The sequence below is a fragment of the Osmerus mordax genome, chromosome 2 (assembly GCF_038355195.1).
Source record: "Osmerus mordax isolate fOsmMor3 chromosome 2, fOsmMor3.pri, whole genome shotgun sequence".
NCBI classification, from domain to species: Eukaryota; Metazoa; Chordata; class Actinopteri; order Osmeriformes; family Osmeridae; genus Osmerus; species Osmerus mordax.
The window spans coordinates 5,843,659-5,864,336 of NC_090051.1; the positions used below are offsets into that span (position 1 = coordinate 5,843,659).

At 53.4% G+C, this 20,678-nt stretch overlaps 10 non-coding genes and 1 pseudogene across 10 annotated transcripts; 6 read left to right on the forward strand and 5 right to left on the reverse strand.

The window, feature by feature from the left end:
- The first annotated feature begins 1,763 nt into the window (after positions 1 to 1,763).
- LOC136935706 (U1 spliceosomal RNA) lies at positions 1,764 to 1,920 on the forward strand. Its single transcript, XR_010874982.1, has one exon. It is a non-coding gene; the product is annotated as a U1 spliceosomal RNA (small nuclear RNA).
- Positions 1,921 to 2,039: 119 nt separating this feature from the next.
- On the reverse strand, positions 2,040 to 2,158 carry LOC136935895 (5S ribosomal RNA). The gene has a single exon (XR_010875012.1). It is a non-coding gene; the product is annotated as a 5S ribosomal RNA (ribosomal RNA).
- Positions 2,159 to 9,091: 6,933 nt separating this feature from the next.
- LOC136935717 (U1 spliceosomal RNA) lies at positions 9,092 to 9,248 on the forward strand. The gene has a single exon (XR_010874983.1). It is a non-coding gene; the product is annotated as a U1 spliceosomal RNA (small nuclear RNA).
- Positions 9,249 to 9,367: 119 nt separating this feature from the next.
- LOC136935900 (5S ribosomal RNA) lies at positions 9,368 to 9,486 on the reverse strand. The gene has a single exon (XR_010875013.1). It is a non-coding gene; the product is annotated as a 5S ribosomal RNA (ribosomal RNA).
- A 403-nt stretch (positions 9,487 to 9,889) lies between these two features.
- Positions 9,890 to 10,053, forward strand: LOC136935108 (U1 spliceosomal RNA). Its single transcript, XR_010874928.1, has one exon. It is a non-coding gene; the product is annotated as a U1 spliceosomal RNA (small nuclear RNA).
- Positions 10,054 to 10,172: 119 nt separating this feature from the next.
- LOC136935906 (5S ribosomal RNA) lies at positions 10,173 to 10,291 on the reverse strand. Its single transcript, XR_010875014.1, has one exon. It is a non-coding gene; the product is annotated as a 5S ribosomal RNA (ribosomal RNA).
- A 401-nt stretch (positions 10,292 to 10,692) lies between these two features.
- LOC136934765 (U1 spliceosomal RNA) lies at positions 10,693 to 10,856 on the forward strand. Its single transcript, XR_010874897.1, has one exon. It is a non-coding gene; the product is annotated as a U1 spliceosomal RNA (small nuclear RNA).
- Positions 10,857 to 10,975: 119 nt separating this feature from the next.
- On the reverse strand, positions 10,976 to 11,094 carry LOC136935909 (5S ribosomal RNA). The gene has a single exon (XR_010875015.1). It is a non-coding gene; the product is annotated as a 5S ribosomal RNA (ribosomal RNA).
- A 397-nt stretch (positions 11,095 to 11,491) lies between these two features.
- LOC136935771 (U1 spliceosomal RNA) lies at positions 11,492 to 11,610 on the forward strand (annotated as a pseudogene).
- An 8,345-nt stretch (positions 11,611 to 19,955) lies between these two features.
- Positions 19,956 to 20,074, reverse strand: LOC136934655 (5S ribosomal RNA). Its single transcript, XR_010874888.1, has one exon. It is a non-coding gene; the product is annotated as a 5S ribosomal RNA (ribosomal RNA).
- A 401-nt stretch (positions 20,075 to 20,475) lies between these two features.
- On the forward strand, positions 20,476 to 20,639 carry LOC136935119 (U1 spliceosomal RNA). The gene has a single exon (XR_010874929.1). It is a non-coding gene; the product is annotated as a U1 spliceosomal RNA (small nuclear RNA).
- The last annotated feature ends 39 nt before the right edge of the window (positions 20,640 to 20,678 follow it).

Sequence of the window (20,678 nt, forward strand, 5' to 3'; positions counted from 1 at the left end):
AGGGGGTCCCAGACATCCTCAACATCATTAGGGCACAGGGCCTCTCACGACTGGTCACAAATATCCATAAACCGGACAGGAAGGCAGGAACCTTTGAGAGGTACTTCGCCACACCCATACTCAGAGCACTCCGTATCACCAACACCACCATCAACCACACTGTGCCCTACTGCTGGGACCCCCCAAAAGTATACAGGGAGTGGAAGAACTTTGCCTTCAGGACGGGTCTGCCTGCAGCCGGCCTGGCCTCCTGGAAATACAAGGACATCATGGCACACATCAGAGGGAAGGACATCACCACACCACCCAAGGCCAGGCCGGCCCTGGACATCCAACAGGTATGGAAAAACATTAACCATAAATGCATCAACAATAAACAAAAGGATTTGAATTGGTCAACTGCTCACGGCTGTCTCCCCACCAGAGAATTCATGCATAGACGGCGCATGGCCCGTACCGAGCTCTGCCCCCACGGTTGCACTGACACTGAAAACATTTACCACCTGTTTGTCAAGTGCACCGTGGCCAGGCGGGTCTGGGCCCTGTTTGTTCCCTCTGTCTCCCTCTACAGGAACAACACCTTGCCTCGCTTGACGGCGGACGACATCCTGTTCGGTCCTCCGGGGGGCTGTACGACCCCCCGCCTACAACATCAGTGGAGGATCGTCAGCGCCGTCAAGCAGGTGATATGGGAGACAAGGAACAGCAGGGTCTATCATCAACAGGACCACCCTTTCATTGTCCAGAGGAGGAGAATCACTCTCCTCCTCAGGGACTACGCCATCCTGGACTTTAAAAATAACCCGGACACCGCCAGAGACACATGGGGGGTGGAGAGGTGGAAGGACGTGTCCATCTAACTCAGCCCCCCATGCCACCACACCATCTCTGCACTACATGCTCCGTCCCCGAAGGCCGGCGGCGTTCCCCGTCCAACACCCTCATCGCCCCCAACACCATCACCACCGCCCTGGCAGCCACCACTCCACTCACCCCACCGCTTCACCCGTTCCGGCACCAAGCCCGAAGACCCAGGGACACCAACACCTGTCCCCAGTACGAGGGTCCGGAGAGGAGAAACCCACCAGGCCACAAGGGAAGTACAACAGCACATTACACCTGCACCCCACTACCCTTGCTCACCCCCTCCTTTCCTCCCCTCTCCACTCTCTCCCCCTATCACCTCACAGGGTTCCAGTTTGCCAACACCATCCCAGCAGCAGCACCCTCTACCCCCCCCCCCCCCCCCCCCCCCCCCCCCAAGGACCGGTCATCGCCCCTCCCCGGCACACCAGCTGCAGCACCTGGAACCCCTCTCCCTGGGCCCCCGAAAAGGACACTACACCCCCCACCCCCCGCCACAAGAAACCCCCCCCCCATCCCACTCATCAAGAAGTCTGGCCCCTCCAACCCCGCCACCCACACACCCCACCCCACTTACCGGAACGTTACAGAAACTCTCACCTCAGACACACATCATTTGCACTGCACTTGGACTCGGCCCGACCTGCAGCACCCCCAACCATCCCTGGAGGAGGGGATACCCCCTCGAATGGCTCCTCCCGAGGTTTCTTCTTAATTTTCTCAAAGAGTTTTTGTGAGGAGTTTTTCCTCGCTTTCCTGGAGGGTTTAGGTTGGCGCAGGGAGGGCCCACACTGGTGAATTTGTGTTTTTCGTTTTGAGGTAAAGGGTGATTGTGATTGACGTATCGACACTGGGTGAAATGTGGTGGAAGTTTTTACCAATGCTGTAAATAACTGTTTTTAATTTTGGTAAAACCAATAAAAGCTTAAAAGGTTCACCCAGGGCGAGGCTCGGCCATTGCACTTCGGCTGTGCTGACCTTTGCGAATTCCCCAAATGCGGGAATCTCGACTGCATAATTTCTGGTAGTGGGGGACTGCGTACGCGCTCTCCCCCGAACATGTTTGTGAAAAATAATCTGGGAATCCTGAGACAGGTCAAGCCAAGCGGTTGAGGAGCTGTGTGACACGAGGTGGGGAAACAGTACCGCCTGCTGGTGAGAGAAGAGGAAGAAAAAGCTTACAGCACCTGGTATTCCCAGGCGGTCTCCCATCCAAGTACTAACCAGGCCCGACCCTGCTTAGCTTCCGAGATCGGACGAGATCGGGCGTGTTCAGGGTGGTATGGCCGTAAGCGAAGGAAGCTGTGGGTCATAGGCTACTTATAGATGACACCGCTCTGCCCAGTAGCTCAGCTTGATTTGCGATTCCTCCTTAGTTTTTTGTGGTCAGTTTCAGTTTATTGTTACTGTAGGTATTGTCTCTCTCTCTCTCTCTCTTTCTCTGTGTCTCTCTCTCTTCAAGGGGCAGGGCAAGGGAGGGGTGGGGGGATGGGTGAGTGGGAGGTGGGGATGGTTCCCTTCCGCCCGCCCCTTCCATTGGCTGTTTCTTTCTGCATGGGTGAGTGGGAGGTGGGGCTTGCTCCCTTCAGCCCGCCCCTTCCATTGGCTGTTTTTTTCTGCCTGTCTGCTCACCGCGGGTGACTGCGGCAGCCCTGGCACCTGGGTGAGGGCACCCGTTTCCCTTCCAACTCATACTTACCTGGCAGGGGAGACACCTTGATCAGGAAGTATCAAATCGGCACTCTGGTTCCCGTTTAGCCGTGGTGGTCAGGAAAGAAATCGAAAGTCCGGGGTCTTGCGGTGTATGCGACACGGCTTGCGATTCCTTTGTTGGCTCTGCGGTGGAAGCCAGGTTTTCGATCCCCCTTTCTCTCTTCATTACTTTCCCCCCTTTTTCACCACTTGGCTGGAGACAGAGGCAGAATACGTGGCCTGACCGCGGTTCTGCCAAAATCTTCAGCCCAACCACCCAGCTGCGGAACACCCCGAACAGGCCCGGAACCCTCCGGTGCCACAGGGCCCGGTGAGGGGCAGGAGGCAGGGGAGCAGGAGGAGGGTGCTAGGTCGTGGTAGACCAGCCCTGACCCCTCCGGCTTTCCCAGTACTCCGCCGACTCCCAGACCCGCCCAGCTGCGGAACACCCAGGATAGGACCGGAATCCTCCGGTGCCCGCTGGCCCCGGTGAGAGGCAGGAGGCAGAGGAACAGAAGGAGGGGCTAGGTCGGTGCAGACCGGCCCCACCCTCGACTCCCAGTACCCCGCATCTCCCGGATCCCCATACCCCCCCCCCCTTTGCGGCTGGCCAGACCGCTCGAAAAGTCGGGATAAGGACCTTTTCCGCCAGACCAGACCCGGAGGAAGGAGGGACAGACGGGAGAGAGCCCCACCACCTACGCCGAGAGCAAGCAGGCCACAGGAGAGTGGCACGCCAAGGGCCAAGCACTCTGGTGGCTCTGCCTTGCTCTCAGGTCTTCCTCTGTCCTCCATAGGAAGACTGTCCATCTCAGACCAGACGGGAGGAGGGCCAGGAGCCCCAACACCACCTCTAGGAGCAGGCGGGCCACAGGAGAGTACCGTCCCTTGGGGACGGGCTACCGAGTGGCCTCAGCCGGCTCTGAGTCTTCTTCCCCCCCCCACCCTTGCAGGTTCGGGGAACACGCACCATCACCATGGCTGCCAGGATGAACCCTGGGGCGATGAGACGGGTGAACGCCGTCAGAGTGACGGTGAAATCCGATGAGGCTGCCGGGGACGGAGTCACCAAAGGATCCACAACCACCGCAACGACGACAGGACAGAGAGACACCACAACCGGAATGACCCGCCTGGAATTCAGCAGAGCCGTACTCCAACGAGGTATGGGCTTTGCGCCGCTCGATCTCAACTGCCTGGTGAAACCGCCCTCAACCCCCAACACCTTTGAGGTCAGTTTCAAAACACCACAACTGTTAGAGCAATTTTGGACCAGGTACCGCCAGAACAAAAATAACCCGCCTTTCAGCCATCTCCACACAGAACCACTTTCAGACAGGGAAAACAAAGTAGTCACCATTCAATTCCACAACGAAGCTGTGCAGGAGTACGACGTGGAGGTTTGGCTGCGCCGCTATGCCCGCGTCAACTCTGGAGCGAGGAGGGTCCTGGACGAGGATGGAGTGTGGACCGGGGCACGGAAATGGCTGGTCCAGCTCACACCGGATCCTTCAGCGGTGGGCGGTGTCCAACACATCCCCAGTACCATCAACCTGGGGAACCACAGGGGCACCGTCCACTACTACGGTATGCCCAAATTGTGCAGGACCTGCGGCCACCTTGGACATCTGGCCGCGGCCTGCACAAAGACCATCTGCCGCATCTGCCGAGGGGAACACCCCACGGCGGAATGCACTAACACACGCCCCTGCAACCTGTGTGGGCTTCAGGGACACCTCTACAGAGACTGCCCCCACTCCTACGCCAACAAGACAAGGAGGCCGGCCAATACCCCCCCTACGGCACCGCCCGGAGCTCAACCTCAGAAGGAGCAGGCCGACCCCCCTCCACCAACCTCCCCCCCCCTCCCCCCTTCCCCCTCCCCCTCCCCCTCCTCAGACTCCTCCACACCCCCCCTATTCATAATTACTGACCCCGACCCGGTATCGGAACCCGACTCGGTACCGGCCCCCTTCACCGACCTCCCCCCTGACTCCCCGACCGACATCCACCCCCTCTCCCCACTCCCGGGGGCAGTCTCATCCCCGACGACACAACCAGACCTACCGGACTCCCAGACAGACCTGCCGACCCCCACCACGGCAAATCCACCGGGGACGACACGACCGGACTCTGACTCCACCGACATGACCTCCCCGGTGTATCTCCCAATACGTACATCCACCCCTGCCAAGCCGGTGAATGTGAGGGAACCGGCTCTGGTAGGGATCATCACAATCACCATGACTATCACAATAACATCACTCAACACCCGCAGCATGTTACGACTGGAGAAGAGGGCAACCGTTTTCAGACACCTCTCAACACAACCGGCCGACATCTACCTCCTCCAGGAGTGTGCCATCCCCTACATGGAGATGGATGCACTTCTGGAGGGGGAGTGGACTCGGGGAGACTCTCTCTGGTCAGGTTCCAACACCAATAAATCGGATGGGGTCGGGATGTTGGTGGCCAATCCATTCCTCCGACAAACCAGCCACCGAGTCGTCGAGAGCCGGCGGATCCTGGCCGTCGACCTGGAGGTCCGGGGTTCCCCGCTCAGGGTCATCAACGTCTACGGCCCCTCCAACGCCACAGAGAGAGTCTCCCTCTACGCGAAGCTTCGACCTCTTCTGATGACCCCCATGCCAGTATTGGTAGGGGGTGATTTCAACTGCGCCCTGAGGGATGAGGATCGGAGCAAACCCTGGAAGGACAGATCCACCAAAGCACTACAGGACATCATCAATGACTTCTCCCTGATGGATGTCGGCGGCACCTCCCCCCCAACACACACGTGGGTGAGATCCTCGGGCTCTGCCTCTTCAAGGATCGACATGTTCTTGCTCTCGCCAGGTCTGGGAGTGTGCTCCTTCAAGACCCAGGCGACGCACTTCTCAGACCACAGGATGCTGACCGTGACCCTGCGATGGGAGGGACCAGCCAGACCAACGAGGGGGCCCTGGAGGATGAACACATCTGTACTCCAGGACCCCTCCATCAGCCACTCCTTCTCCAGGCGCTACCTGGAGTGGAGGACCCTGAAAGAACTATTTACATCCCCGATAGAGTGGTGGGAAATGGTCAAGTCCCGGGTCAAGGGGTTCTTCGGAGGGGTGGGAAGGAGGAAGGCTCGGGAACAGAGGGCCCGTTTCTACCACCACAACGGGGCCCTGCAACGCCTGAGCCTCCTCCAACTCAGAGGATTCGACGTGACCCGGGAGCTGTCAGAGACCAAGGAGCACCTGGCCACACTCTATCGGGAAGAACAGGAGAGGAAGACTTTCAGGGATAAACTCAAGGGCCTGGAGGAGGAGGAGAAATGCACCAAATACTTCTTCCGCAGGGCACGGTCTAAACAACAAGGCATCCTGTCCCTCTATAACACCAGCGGCCAGACCGTCACAGACAGCGACGACATCAGGAGGGTGACCGAGGAGTTCTACGGCCGGCTGTTCGACACCAAGCCGGCGGACGGGACTCTGGCGGAAACCTTCCTCGACGGTCTGGACCAAATCAAAGAGGGGGGCGAGGGCGAGGAACCAGAGCTGAGTCTGGAGGAGCTCACCCGGGCCGTGCACGCCATGAACACCCAGAAGGCCCCGGGACCGGACGGGATCCCGGCGGAATTCTATCAGGCCTTCTGGGAACTCATCAAGGGCGATCTGGCCCAGGTCCTCCGAGCGGTCTACAGGGAAAGGAGGCTAGGAGAATCGATGAGACAGAGTACAGTAACACTAATACCCAAGAAGGGGGACCTCAAGGACCTCCGGAATTGGCGCCCCATCAACCTCCTCTGTTCCGACTACAAAATCCTCACGAAGGCCCTCATGTGGCGCTTCCAAACACACCTCCCCGCAATCATCAACCCGGACCAGACCTGCGGCGTCCCCGGAAGGTCCATAAACGACAACCTGCTCCTGGTGAGAGACCTCATCTTCCACTCCCAGGAGCGGAGGTCCCCCTTCGCGCTCCTCTGCCTCGACCAAGAGAAGGCCTTCGACCGGGTAAGCCATGGCTTCCTGCAGGAGGTGCTAGGGAGGATGAACTTCCCACAACACCTCATCCACTGGACCAGGCTCTGCTACAACAACATCACAAGCAGAGTCCTGGTCAACAGACAGCTAACAGACCCCTTTCCCATCCGGTCTGGGGTCAGACAAGGATGCCCCCTAGCACCCCTGCTGTACGTCATCTACCTGGAGCCTTTCCTCCGTAAAATCAGAGCTACACAGAACATCCAGGGTTATCACCTCCCGGGGGCCCAGGGAGAGAGGCTCCGGGTGGTGGCGTACATGGACGACATCACCATCGTCGGCACAGATAGTCGGTCCATCGCCGCGGCAACGAAGGTGGTGGACGACTACTGTGCAGCCACTGGCGCCCTGGTCAATCGAGGTAAGAGCGAACTGTACCTGTCGCAACACTGGAAAGAAGACATCACCACCTCTTTCCCTGTAAAGACAGACAACATCAAGCTGCTCGGAGTCATCTACCAGAACAACGGGAAAGGGACCCTGACCTGGGCCAACACCATCAGCCATGCCAAGCAAAAGATCGCCCAATGGAGTGCACGGTCCCTCACAATAACGGGCAAGATCTTGATCCTGAAGGCAATTATCCTCCCCATTCTCCTCTACGTCGGGAGGGTGTTTCCCCCGGACAGGGTGACGAGCAAAACCATCGAGCGCCTGATGTTCACCTTTGTCTGGGGGAGCACCATGGAGCGCTTGAAGAGGACCATCATGTTCAGCGCAGAGGAGAAGGGGGGGAAGGGGGTCCCAGACATCCTCAACATCATTAGGGCACAGGGCCTCTCACGACTGGTCACAAATATCCATAAACCGGACAGGAAGGCAGGAACCTTTGAGAGGTACTTCGCCACACCCATACTCAGAGCACTCCGTATCACCAACACCACCATCAACCACACTGTGCCCTACTGCTGGGACCCCCCAAAAGTATACAGGGAGTGGAAGAACTTTGCCTTCAGGACGGGTCTGCCTGCAGCCGGCCTGGCCTCCTGGAAATACAAGGACATCATGGCACACATCAGAGGGAAGGACATCACCACACCACCCAAGGCCAGGCCGGCCCTGGACATCCAACAGGTATGGAAAAACATTAACCATAAATGCATCAACAATAAACAAAAGGATTTGAATTGGTCAACTGCTCACGGCTGTCTCCCCACCAGAGAATTCATGCATAGACGGCGCATGGCCCGTACCGAGCTCTGCCCCCACGGTTGCACTGACACTGAAAACATTTACCACCTGTTTGTCAAGTGCACCGTGGCCAGGCGGGTCTGGGCCCTGTTTGTTCCCTCTGTCTCCCTCTACAGGAACAACACCTTGCCTCGCTTGACGGCGGACGACATCCTGTTCGGTCCTCCGGGGGGCTGTACGACCCCCCGCCTACAACATCAGTGGAGGATCGTCAGCGCCGTCAAGCAGGTGATATGGGAGACAAGGAACAGCAGGGTCTATCATCAACAGGACCACCCTTTCATTGTCCAGAGGAGGAGAATCACTCTCCTCCTCAGGGACTACGCCATCCTGGACTTTAAAAATAACCCGGACACCGCCAGAGACACATGGGGGGTGGAGAGGTGGAAGGACGTGTCCATCTAACTCAGCCCCCCATGCCACCACACCATCTCTGCACTACATGCTCCGTCCCCGAAGGCCGGCGGCGTTCCCCGTCCAACACCCTCATCGCCCCCAACACCATCACCACCGCCCTGGCAGCCACCACTCCACTCACCCCACCGCTTCACCCGTTCCGGCACCAAGCCCGAAGACCCAGGGACACCAACACCTGTCCCCAGTACGAGGGTCCGGAGAGGAGAAACCCACCAGGCCACAAGGGAAGTACAACAGCACATTACACCTGCACCCCACTACCCTTGCTCACCCCCTCCTTTCCTCCCCTCTCCACTCTCTCCCCCTATCACCTCACAGGGTTCCAGTTTGCCAACACCATCCCAGCAGCAGCACCCTCTACCCCCCCCCCCCCCCCCCCCCCCCCCCCAAGGACCGGTCATCGCCCCTCCCCGGCACACCAGCTGCAGCACCTGGAACCCCTCTCCCTGGGCCCCCGAAAAGGACACTACACCCCCCACCCCCCGCCACAAGAAACCCCCCCCCCATCCCACTCATCAAGAAGTCTGGCCCCTCCAACCCCGCCACCCACACACCCCACCCCACTTACCGGAACGTTACAGAAACTCTCACCTCAGACACACATCATTTGCACTGCACTTGGACTCGGCCCGACCTGCAGCACCCCCAACCATCCCTGGAGGAGGGGATACCCCCTCGAATGGCTCCTCCCGAGGTTTCTTCTTAATTTTCTCAAAGAGTTTTTGTGAGGAGTTTTTCCTCGCTTTCCTGGAGGGTTTAGGTTGGCGCAGGGAGGGCCCACACTGGTGAATTTGTGTTTTTCGTTTTGAGGTAAAGGGTGATTGTGATTGACGTATCGACACTGGGTGAAATGTGGTGGAAGTTTTTACCAATGCTGTAAATAACTGTTTTTAATTTTGGTAAAACCAATAAAAGCTTAAAAGGTTCACCCAGGGCGAGGCTCGGCCATTGCACTTCGGCTGTGCTGACCTTTGCGAATTCCCCAAATGCGGGAATCTCGACTGCATAATTTCTGGTAGTGGGGGACTGCGTACGCGCTCTCCCCCGAACATGTTTGTGAAAAATAATCTGGGAATCCTGAGACAGGTCAAGCCAAGCGGTTGAGGAGCTGTGTGACACGAGGTGGGGAAACAGTACCGCCTGCTGGTGAGAGAAGAGGAAGAAAAAGCTTACAGCACCTGGTATTCCCAGGCGGTCTCCCATCCAAGTACTAACCAGGCCCGACCCTGCTTAGCTTCCGAGATCGGACGAGATCGGGCGTGTTCAGGGTGGTATGGCCGTAAGCGAAGGAAGCTGTGGGTCATAGGCTACTTATAGATGACACCGCTCTGCCCAGTAGCTCAGCTTGATTTGCGATTCCTCCTTAGTTTTTTGTGGTCAGTTTCAGTTTATTGTTACTGTAGGTATTGTCTCTCTCTCTCTCTCTCTCTCTCTTTCTCTGTGTCTCTCTCTCTTCAAGGGGCAGGGCAAGGGAGGGGTGGGGGGATGGGTGAGTGGGAGGTGGGGATGGTTCCCTTCCGCCCGCCCCTTCCATTGGCTGTTTCTTTCTGCATGGGTGAGTGGGAGGTGGGGCTTGCTCCCTTCAGCCCGCCCCTTCCATTGGCTGTTTTTTTCTGCCTGTCTGCTTACCGCGGGTGACTGCGGCAGCCCTGGCACCTGGGTGAGGGCACCCGTTTCCCTTCCAACTCATACTTACCTGGCAGGGGAGACACCTTGATCACGAAGGAGGTTCACCCAGGGCGAGGCTCGGCCATTGCACTTCGGCTGTGCTGACCTTTGCGAATTCCCCAAATGCGGGAATCTCGACTGCATAATTTCTGGTAGTGGGGGACTGCGTACGCGCTCTCCCCCGAACATGTTTGTGAAAAATAATCTGGGAATCCTGAGACAGGTCAAGCCAAGCGGTTGAGGAGCTGTGTGACACGAGGTGGGGAAACAGTACCCCCTGCTGGTGAGAGAAGAGGAAAAAAAAGCTTACAGCACCTGGTATTCCCAGGCGGTCTCCCATCCAAGTACTAACCAGGCCCGACCCTGCTTAGCTTCCGAGATCGGACGAGATCGGGCGTGTTCAGGGTGGTATGGCCGTAAGCGAAGGAAGCTGTGGGTCATAGGCTACTTATAGATGACACCGCTCTGCCCAGTAGCTCAGCTTGATTTGCGATTCCTCCTTAGTTTTTTGTGGTCAGTTTCAGTTTATTGTTACTGTAGGTATTGTCTCTCTCTCTCTCTCTCTCTCTTTCTCTGTGTCTCTCTCTCTTCAAGGGGCAGGGCAAGGGAGGGGTGGGGGGATGGGTGAGTGGGAGGTGGGGATGGTTCCCTTCCGCCCGCCCCTTCCATTGGCTGTTTCTTTCTGCATGGGTGAGTGGGAGGTGGGGCTTGCTCCCTTCAGCCCGCCCCTTCCATTGGCTGTTTTTTTCTGCCTGTCTGCTCACCGCGGGTGACTGCGGCAGCCCTGGCACCTGGGTGAGGGCACCCGTTTCCCTTCCAACTCATACTTACCTGGCAGGGGAGACACCTCGATCACGAAGGAGGTTCACCCAGGGCGAGGCTCGGCCATTGCACTTCGGCTGTGCTGACCTTTGCGAATTCCCCAAATGCGGGAATCTCGACTGCATAATTTCTGGTAGTGGGGGACTGCGTACGCGCTCTCCCCCGAACATGTTTGTGAAAAATAATCTGGGAATCCTGAGACAGGTCAAGCCAAGCGGTTGAGGAGCTGTGTGACACGAGGTGGGGAAACAGTACCCCCTGCTGGTGAGAGAAGAGGAAAAAAAAGCTTACAGCACCTGGTATTCCCAGGCGGTCTCCCATCCAAGTACTAACCAGGCCCGACCCTGCTTAGCTTCCGAGATCGGACGAGATCGGGCGTGTTCAGGGTGGTATGGCCGTAAGCGAAGGAAGCTGTGGGTCATAGGCTACTTATAGATGACACCGCTCTGCCCAGTAGCTCAGCTTGATTTGCGATTCCTCCTTAGTTTTTTGTGGTCAGTTTCAGTTTATTGTTACTGTAGGTATTGTCTCTCTCTCTCTCTCTCTTTCTCTGTGTCTCTCTCTCTTCAAGGGGCAGGGCAAGGGAGGGGTGGGGGGATGGGTGAGTGGGAGGTGGGGATGGTTCCCTTCCGCCCGCCCCTTCCATTGGCTGTTTCTTTCTGCATGGGTGAGTGGGAGGTGGGGCTTGCTCCCTTCAGCCCGCCCCTTCCATTGGCTGTTTTTTTCTGCCTGTCTGCTCACCGCGGGTGACTGCGGCAGCCCTGGCACCTGGGTGAGGGCACCCGTTTCCCTTCCAACTCATACTTACCTGGCAGGGGAGACACCTTGATCACGAAGGAGGTTCACCCAGGGCGAGGCTCGGCCATTGCACTTCGGCTGTGCTGACCTTTGCGAATGGCGGTGGACTGAACAGTAGTGCAAATCTCTAGCGAAAAGTCTACGTCCCACTGACACTTTTCCCACTTCACTTGTTTTTTTAGGTGTCATCCTCCAGAGGCGCTGTCGCGTTGTCTACACTTTTCAACAGCCGTCATACTGTGAGTGAATTAACCAATATCTGTTCTTTAAATAAATAGTATACATATTTATTATAAATAGTATACATATTTATTATAAAAAGCATACATATTTATTATATATAGTATATATATTTATTATAATAGTATACATATTTGTTGCACAGTTGTTATAATTGACACACCCTTTCTTATGATGTATACTAGTTGGTTTTGCATGAAATATGTGCATTGTATATTACCCATCAATCATTTTTACGTTGTCTGTATTGTTTGAGTTACCAACAACTGGATCTAAATGTGTGTTTTACATACTTGGCCAATAAACCAGATTTCTTATCACCCCTGTTGTTGCATTCATTCATTGATAGTCCACAACTGTGTTACTGTAGCACTGATCACTTTATTGTGCAGCACTAGTGTAAAAAAAAACAAAACAGTATCAGGCTATTATTTACAAGATTGAGAATGAAGTCATGAAAACCAAGATGTGCAATTATTTCAAGATCAGATATGTACAGTGAAATCAAATATTTACAGACAAATTAGATATTTACAGACAAATCACTCTCCTCCAGCACTACAGATTAGACAATTTCAAATTGAACATGTTTAAGACAAACACTAATGAACAAAATGTACAATATATACACACACAATTAAATGCATTTACAGCCGGGTCATTACCCCAACAGGTCAGCAACTGACTTAAAGTGTTCGTAACTCTCAAATACAAAGCCCTCCAGGCCTTTAGACGGGGACATCTTTTTGACCGGGCAGAAGCTCTTTTTTTTGTATTTGTTGTGTCCCTGGGTTGGTTGGCCACAGAGTGCACAGACAGGGAGATTTTTCACCCGTGAGACTTTTACTCCCACCTCTGTGGGTACATCCTTCAACTTCCTCTTGTAGTGCGTTGACTTTGCCCACAATGTAGTAGTAGCGGGCACAGTTGGAGGGACTGATGTAGGCAGACCGGCGATTGCAGAGGGGGAGGGCACAGGTCTGGTGGAGGTAGAGGTAGAGGCGGCCGCAAGGGAGGGCACAGATCGTGTAGAGGTAGAGGCGGCCACGAGGGAGGGCACAGAGCGTGTAGAGGTAGAGGCGGCCACGAGGGAAGGCACAGAGCGTGTAGAGGTAGAGGCGGCCGTGAGGGAGGGCACGGGTCGGGTGATGGTGCAGGTGGCAGGGGCTAGGTTTTTTTTCACAGGCGGTGGCAGTGGTGGTTGAGACCAGGAGAGTGGCGCAATTATGTCAGTCCTTCCCTTAAGGGCCTTCGTCCCTGCCGTGCTAGGTTTAGACACATACTCCATCAAGGGGTAGTCTGGTGGAGGGAGGACCGCTGGCTGGTGTGGTGCTGGAGGCAGGTCTGCTGCCGAGATGGACGTGGTTTTTGAGATGGTGCACGGCTGTTTGGTGGCATGCAGGTTGAGAAGGCGCTCTTGCCGATGAATGAAATTCCGGACGGTCTTGGTGTTGATCTTTGGCAGAGGGATGCCTGCTTTGGACAGGATGGGATCATCCACCAAAACCCTGTGCTGGATCCGCTCGTAGGCCTTCAAGATGGTGGTCTTCTCAGGACTACTGCGAGACCCTGGAGGTGAGCGCAACCAAAGTAATTTCACCAGGGTGTACATCAGCCTGTTGTGCAGAGCGCTGATGTCCTGTTGTGCTGGTGCATACCGCTTCGCCATCTTCAGCTTCTGTATCACAGCAGCATCCACCAGGTCATCCCTCTTTGTGCGGCAGTAGAGGGTGTTGCCCCAGTGTGTCCGATACAGCTGGGTGAACTGCTGTGGCCGTTTGTCATGCTCCTCCACTGTGTTCCATAGTTGGAGGAGCTCGTTTCTCTGCTCTGTGGTCAGTGACAGCTTGGTCTCTATAAGGCCAATCTCCACCAGAGCAGAACAGAACGCTTCCAACTTCTGGAAACCAGGAAGAGGGTTTTGACTGCAGGCATCCTCCTGTAAAAAAAACAAAACAACAAATTGCATGAGAATTGTCTTTTATTTCAATAACCAGTGCTTTGCATTTAATTCTACCAGACAACACAGCTACTCACAAAGGCCGGAGGGTGAACGGTGGCAGTTTTGTCACTGGTGAGAGTGATATGGGGCAGAGTGGCATCCAGCACATCATTGTAATGGGCCTCCTCTTCGCTCTGGTAAGCCTCGTCTGCGTCATCCGGATCTGGCTGTCCAGGCTGAACCACTTCCTCATCTGGACCGGGCCCATCGTTGACCAGATCTTGAAGAGAGAGGAGGTGCCCCGTTTCGCCCGTGCTCTGGCTGAAGAGGTACTCCAGCCCGAGCAGCTCGTGGGAGTTGACATTAGCAGGGGCCTGGAAATTCTCCTCCAGAGCCTCTCCGAACAGCTGCCGACAGCGGGTGTTGAGGCGGCTGATCAGCGGCGCAGAGTAGGTCCTGTGGTGCCTCCCTTTTCCTCCAAACACAGCAGCCGCGCTCCTGTCAGAGTTCCACCGTGCGATGCCACTGATCAGGTACACCTGATAAGGCCGTGCTGCACAGTGGGGACCTGAAAGTCACCATAAAAAGGTATTAAAATAACGACAGGGTCACATGTTTGATTTGTAACAGAGTATACAGACAGCAGTTGCGTACCTGGAATCATGTGGGGGAGGGCTTTGTGGAAACCTTCCAGGCTGTTGCTCCCTCTCACGCCCTTGTAGTAGGGCAAGTCCACGTTGTTGGTGGTTGTGATACGTGCCACCCTGTACATATCCATACCTGGAGGATCCTGGATGCACTCCAGGTGTCGCTGCTGGGCTGCCCACAACTCATCAATGGCGTCTATAAATACACAATCACACACCGTGTGTTATGTTTATTTTGTATGCTACACCATCACCCTATAGCCATGATGTTGTATCAATTGTGTGGATGTCGTGTTTTTTGGGTAATTTGCTTCTTTTTTTTTGTACCAGGTGTTTTGAAGAGGCTCACTCCACTCTCGTCCAGCCCAGCGGGACCCTTCAGCTCCTCGATGGTCTGGTGGACGAGCCGGAAGGTTTCCTGAGCTCCGAGAGTGACTCTCCTCACGTGGTGTTGGAGCTGGTCCCTTGAGAGGTGCTGTTGAACAATATCCTCATCGGATAAGGCGCCCAGCAACACGTTCTGGTTCCTTACGGCCCCTATGAGCAGCTCCAGATCAGCCCTGTTGTAGGCCATGACCGCTCCAGCTATGGCAGACTTGAAGGCAGCGTATTTGGAGTGAGACTCTGTGCGGATAGCTGCATCAAATCTGTGGATCCAATGGAAGATGTCCAGGCGCACGACCATCCCATCGTCCACCCAGGGCTGAAACATGGTCTCCAACGCCGTTGGGCCCTGTGCACGGCAACAACCACGGTCAACGTACATGATTTTGGGGGCAGGTTGGTTGGCCAGCTGGAACCTCTCCATGACTCCACGGCACATTGGTGTCAGCTTGTCTGTGGACTCCTCGCACGTCAGCACAAAGGTCACAATTTGGGAGTGCTCGTTGCCGATGCTGGTGAACCACTCGGCTGAGCCTTTGCCCTCCCCAGACAGCTTCTTCACCACCTAAAAAATATGTAAAGTTTGCATGTGATATGATAACCTCCATTAGATTCTATTGGTATGTGGTTTTTGTTGTATTTTTTTTTTTTACATTTTGCATCATAGGGTTCTTCATAAAAGCAAAAACAATACTGAAATTTGCTTTGTATCATACAGTGTCGCATTATGTTTTGATCAGCCTACTTTCTTGGTGGAATCCATTTTCAGCACAGTGCCAAAAGTGGAGAGGATCTGGCTCCTGTAGTCCTCCACATTGCTTGCCTCCGCCAGCAGGAAGGCGTGACGCAGGAGCCGTGCGGAGGGAAGCTCTCTCTGAGGCGGTGGAGCCTGAAACGTGTGCCCCAATGCAGCGACTATCCCTCCGGGTTCAGCCAAGGTCATGAGGAGTGTGGTGTACAGGTCCTTGCGATGAAGGTACTCCTCGACGTGACTCTCCTGTACCTGCCTCCACACCTTGACCATGGTGTTCCCTTCGGTCCGGTCCCTCAAGAGCCGCACAACATTTCGATCCACACCTCGTCTGTAAGTAGAGTCACAATCATTTGAGATTGATTTGTGTGACCACTGCTAAGTTTGTTCAATGCAGACATTAGGTTTGGTATACTTACTTGCTGGTAAGGATGGCAGGGAACATGGCTTGGTGAGCCTCGCTAAGTTGCGTTACAATAGCAGAGTCCCACGCAAGCCACCGTCCCACTGTGCCACCTTCTCCACTCCTGGCTGCCTTTGTGCAGGGTCCGCAGCACAGGACCTCGGTCAGCAAGGAGTACCAGTCGGATACATCACAGATGTGACGCACCTAAAGTAAACATGGGGGAAACAAATCAAGTCAAGTAAAGACTGATATGACTTTCTGTGCTGTGTGTTTGCCGCATGGTAATACATATTGTCAACTGTCATGTAATAACTCGTCAGACGGGTGAAGTTAGTTATACCCCGGTGTGGTAGCCTGACTTGTACAGGTGCACATTTCGTCCGGCCCCCACGCAACCATCCCCTCGAGGACACTTCAGGGAGTACCTCCACACTCCGACAGGGCGCCAAAGGAAGACACGGCTCCTAAAAAAGAGCTGTGGACTTGGCACACCACCGCTGACAAAGCCGGGAGGTTCAGGTGGGTAAAACCACATCCTGTCGGATTTCAACACCCGCCGCTTTTTCAGGAGACCGGTGATGTCCTTGAAGGTCTGAACAGGGGTGAACAGCCCTCTCTCGGCATCCTCCTTCACCCAGGAGATGTCGGCAGATGGGATGCCATTGGGGTCTTCCCAGAGACGCACCCAACCCTCCAGCTCTGCCTGCAACGTGTACAAAACATCCGGTTGTTATTGTGTACATATTTTAAAAAACATTTAAAAAACAAATAATTTACAATTCTTTGCACATAATGTCAATATCACTTACAGGGGAGTCATTCACAGGTGTTGTGTGACCCTGGGACACGGTGGCTGGCTGCTCGGACCGGACAGCGGTGGCTGGCTGCTGAGAATGGACAGAGGTGGCAGGCTGCTGAGAATGGACAGAGGTGGCAGGCTGCTGAGACCGGACAGCGGTGGCTGGCTGCTGAGAACGGACAGAGGTGGCTGGCTGCTGAGAACGGACAGAGGTGGCTGGCTGCTGAGAATGGACAGAGGTGGCAGGCTGCTGAGAACGGACAGAGGTGGCTGGCTGCTGAGAACGGACAGAGGTGGCAGGCTGCTGAGACCGGACAGCGGTGGCTGGCTTCTTGGGTCAGACAGCGGGTTCACCCGGGAATTGGGATCGCAGAGGCTGACTAAATAAGCCCTTGAAGTCTTGCGACTTGTCCGACTCTAAAAATGAACAGAATGAAGTAGTCGTTTTGTAATATGAATTATAAAAAAAGATATACAGTTTAGTGTGCATTTACTCTGTATCTCACTTACCTTCCACAGACTGGCTTGCAGCCACAAGTTCCACCTCATTGCCTGGCCATTCAGGAGCATCACATTTGGAAGTGGTGGCCTGCAGTTGCTGGACAACAAATCTATTGTTACTCTCTAGATTGTATGATATCCTTTTTTTAATGACCAAAAACAAACATATTAGTATGCTACTCTGCTCTTCCTGTTTCATAACACTTACTTGCTTGTCTCTGTCATTAATGTATTTCCTAAACCGCTTCATCTGGATGCTGGTTATGTGGGTCACTGGTGTGTGCAACCACCTCCTCACAGAACCATAAGCATCAATAATGCCCTTCCTCTGCTCAGTTGTGAACTGTTCTGGCCTGTCCTTCTGAGCCTGGTACTGCCTATAGAGTTCCCACATCTCTTGGAAGGTGTGTGACTCAAACCCTCTCTGACCGTAAATACAGCTGTCAGTGTTGGCCTCAAGAAGATTCAATATTTGTGGGAAGCTCTCTGCATACTCTGCCAGGTACTCCTTTATCCACAGGTTCCCTATCTCTCCCTTACGGTGAGGGTTGGTCACCTCTGACCTGTGCTTGTCAAGGACGCTGGAATAATAGACATCAACTTAGCATCGTGATCATTAATATCACTGAGTATGAGGAGGAGTAAAGAAACGTTGCAAAGATGAATTATAAACCCTGATGGTAGCCATAGTTTTGTGTTGAAAATAAATGCAATTTGATATGCAAAGCCCACAACAGTTTTACTTACTACTTCATGTAGCCCACATCATTTTCCACAATCCAGTGGAGTGGTGCGTTCATATACTGCCCAAACGGCACCACCAGCTTTCCTAGGCACATCTGGCGTGATGGCGCAGGGATGCCCTCTGCTCGAAGGAGCGTCTGTGCATGGGCCAGGGCAGTGGCCTGGTTCAGCAGCTCCTGTGGAGGATTGGGGAAGAAAATCTTTTTTTCCCGATAGGTACAGGACTCCTTGGTTGCCACCAACACAGCCTGTTGACGACTTGCTGGGGCCTCAGGGTTGATCACTCGAATGACGGGGGTTGCCATCTTCAGTGGTAGAAATACAGCTCTACAGACTCTTCTGAAATACACCAAGGTACAGTAACGAAACAACAACATTATTATTTACATTTACACCAATTTGCCAAATAATTTCAACCTGAAAGAATTCATGTCATTTAAAATACACAAACTGAGAAGGTGTATGCTTTTGTGTTGCAGATCAGTGTTAGTGTGCCTACAATGATTCTGTAATGGTGCAATGGAATGGCTGAATCCAAGCGCAGAGGTATTAATTGAAAATCAAATCAGGTACAGGTCCAGATGCAAAAGAATAGGACAGAAGTGTTTCCAAATAAGACAATACTTGCAGACCGCTTCGTAGATTTGGTATGGTGGCAAACAGCAAACAGTACTTCAAAAAGGACAGGGTGTCAATGAACAGTTTAAGTAGTGGCAGTAAGTGGCAGAGGGAGAACAAGTGAGTGGTATCAGTAATCAGTACTCTGGGGATGCAAGGGAGGTCTACCAGTTTAACAACTTTCAGCCTTGAATATAGCAATTCAAACACAATTGTATATTTAGACACCGCCACATTTGTTTGTTCAGGGAAATCAGACGTTTTGTGTAGATGGCATAACAAATACGATCTCAAATAAATATGTAAAAACTACCAAATCTGTGTTAGAATGGAGTGAGGGGATTTAACGGAGAGATGCGCTACTGTACTTTACTGTACTTTAGAGTAGCTAGCTCTAGTGTACCTGTCTACAGAAATCTAGCTAGATAAATTTAGTTTAAGCAAATCGAAAAATCTAGCTAATTCATACTTAGCTCTACTGTACCTGTCTACAGAAATCTAGCTAGATAAATTTAGATTAAGCAAATCGAAAAATCTAGCTAATACATACTTAGCTCTACTGTACCTGTCTACAGAAATCTAGCTAGATAAATTTAGTTTAAGCAAATCGAAAAATCTAGCTAATACATACTTAGCTCTACTGTACCTGTCTACAGAAATCTAGCTAGATAAATTTAGTTTTCGAAATCATCCACCACTGAATGTATACTATTTACAATGTTTTGAAACGTTGTATAAACATGACTTAAGACTTACCAGAAATACCGTAGTAGTGTCAATATGGCTCGGCGCTGTCACTTGGTAAATACGATCTTAAATATGTAATACGATCTCTGTGTTAGAATGGAGTGAGTGAGGGGATTTAACGGAGAGATGCGCTACTGTACTTTACTGTACTTTAGAGTAGCTAGCTCTACTGTACCTGTATACAGAAATCTAGCTAGATAAATTTAGTTTTCGAAATCATCCACCACTGAATGTATACTATTTACAATGTTTTGAAACTTTGTGTAAACATGAATGACTTAAGACTTAGATCTACCAAAAATACCGTAAGGTCAATACAGATCCAGTGACAGCTCAGCACTGTCACTTGGTAGATTTGAATATCAGCGTTGTGATTGGATGTCTACGGTCGAATTCGGCTATCCCATTGGGAGTCTACAGTCAGTTCTGACCAACCAGAAGGCGTAACTGTCTACAGTCAACGTAGACTTTGCACGACTGTAGAAACTTCCCCTGCGAATTCCCCAAATGCGGGAATCTCGACTGCATAATTTCTGGTAGTGGGGGACTGCGTACGCGCTCTCCCCCGAACATGTTTGTGAAAAATAATCTGGGAATCCTGAGACAGGTCAAGCCAAGCGGTTGAGGAGCTGTGTGACACGAGGTGGGGAAACAGTACCCCCTGCTGGTGAGAGAAGAGGAAAAAAAAGCTTACAGCACCTGGTATTCCCAGGCGGTCTCCCATCCAAGTACTAACCAGGCCCGACCCTGCTTATCTTCCGAGATCGGACGAGATCGGGCGTGTTCAGGGTGGTATGGCCGTAAGCGAAGGAAGCTGTGGGTCATAGGCTACTTATAGATGACACCGCTCTGCCCAGTAGCTCAGCTTGATTTGCGATTCCTCCTTAGTTTTTTGTGGTCAGTTTCAGTTTATTGTTACTGTAGGTATTGTCTCTCTCTCTCTCTCTCTCTCTTTCTCTGTGTCTCTCTCTCTTCAAGGGGCAGGGCAAGGGAGGGGTGGGGGGATGGGTGAGTGGGAGGTGGGGATGGTTCCCTTCCGCCCGCCCCTTCCATTGGCTGTTTCTTTCTGCATGGGTGAGTGGGAGGTGGGGCTTGCTCCCTTCAGCCCGCCCCTTCCATTGGCTGTTTTTTTCTGCCTGTCTGCTCACCGCGGGTGACTGCGGCAGCCCTGGCACCTGGGTGAGGGCACCCGTTTCCCTTCCAACTCATACTTACCTGGCAGGGGAGACACCTTGATCACGAAGGAGGTTCACCCAGGGCGAGGCTCGGCCATTGCACTTCGGCTGTGCTGACCTTTGCGAATTCCCCAAATGCGGGAATCTCGACTGCATAATTTCTGGTAGTGGGGGACTGCGTACGCGCTCTCCCCCGAACATGTTTGTGAAAAATAATCTGGGAATCCTGAGACAG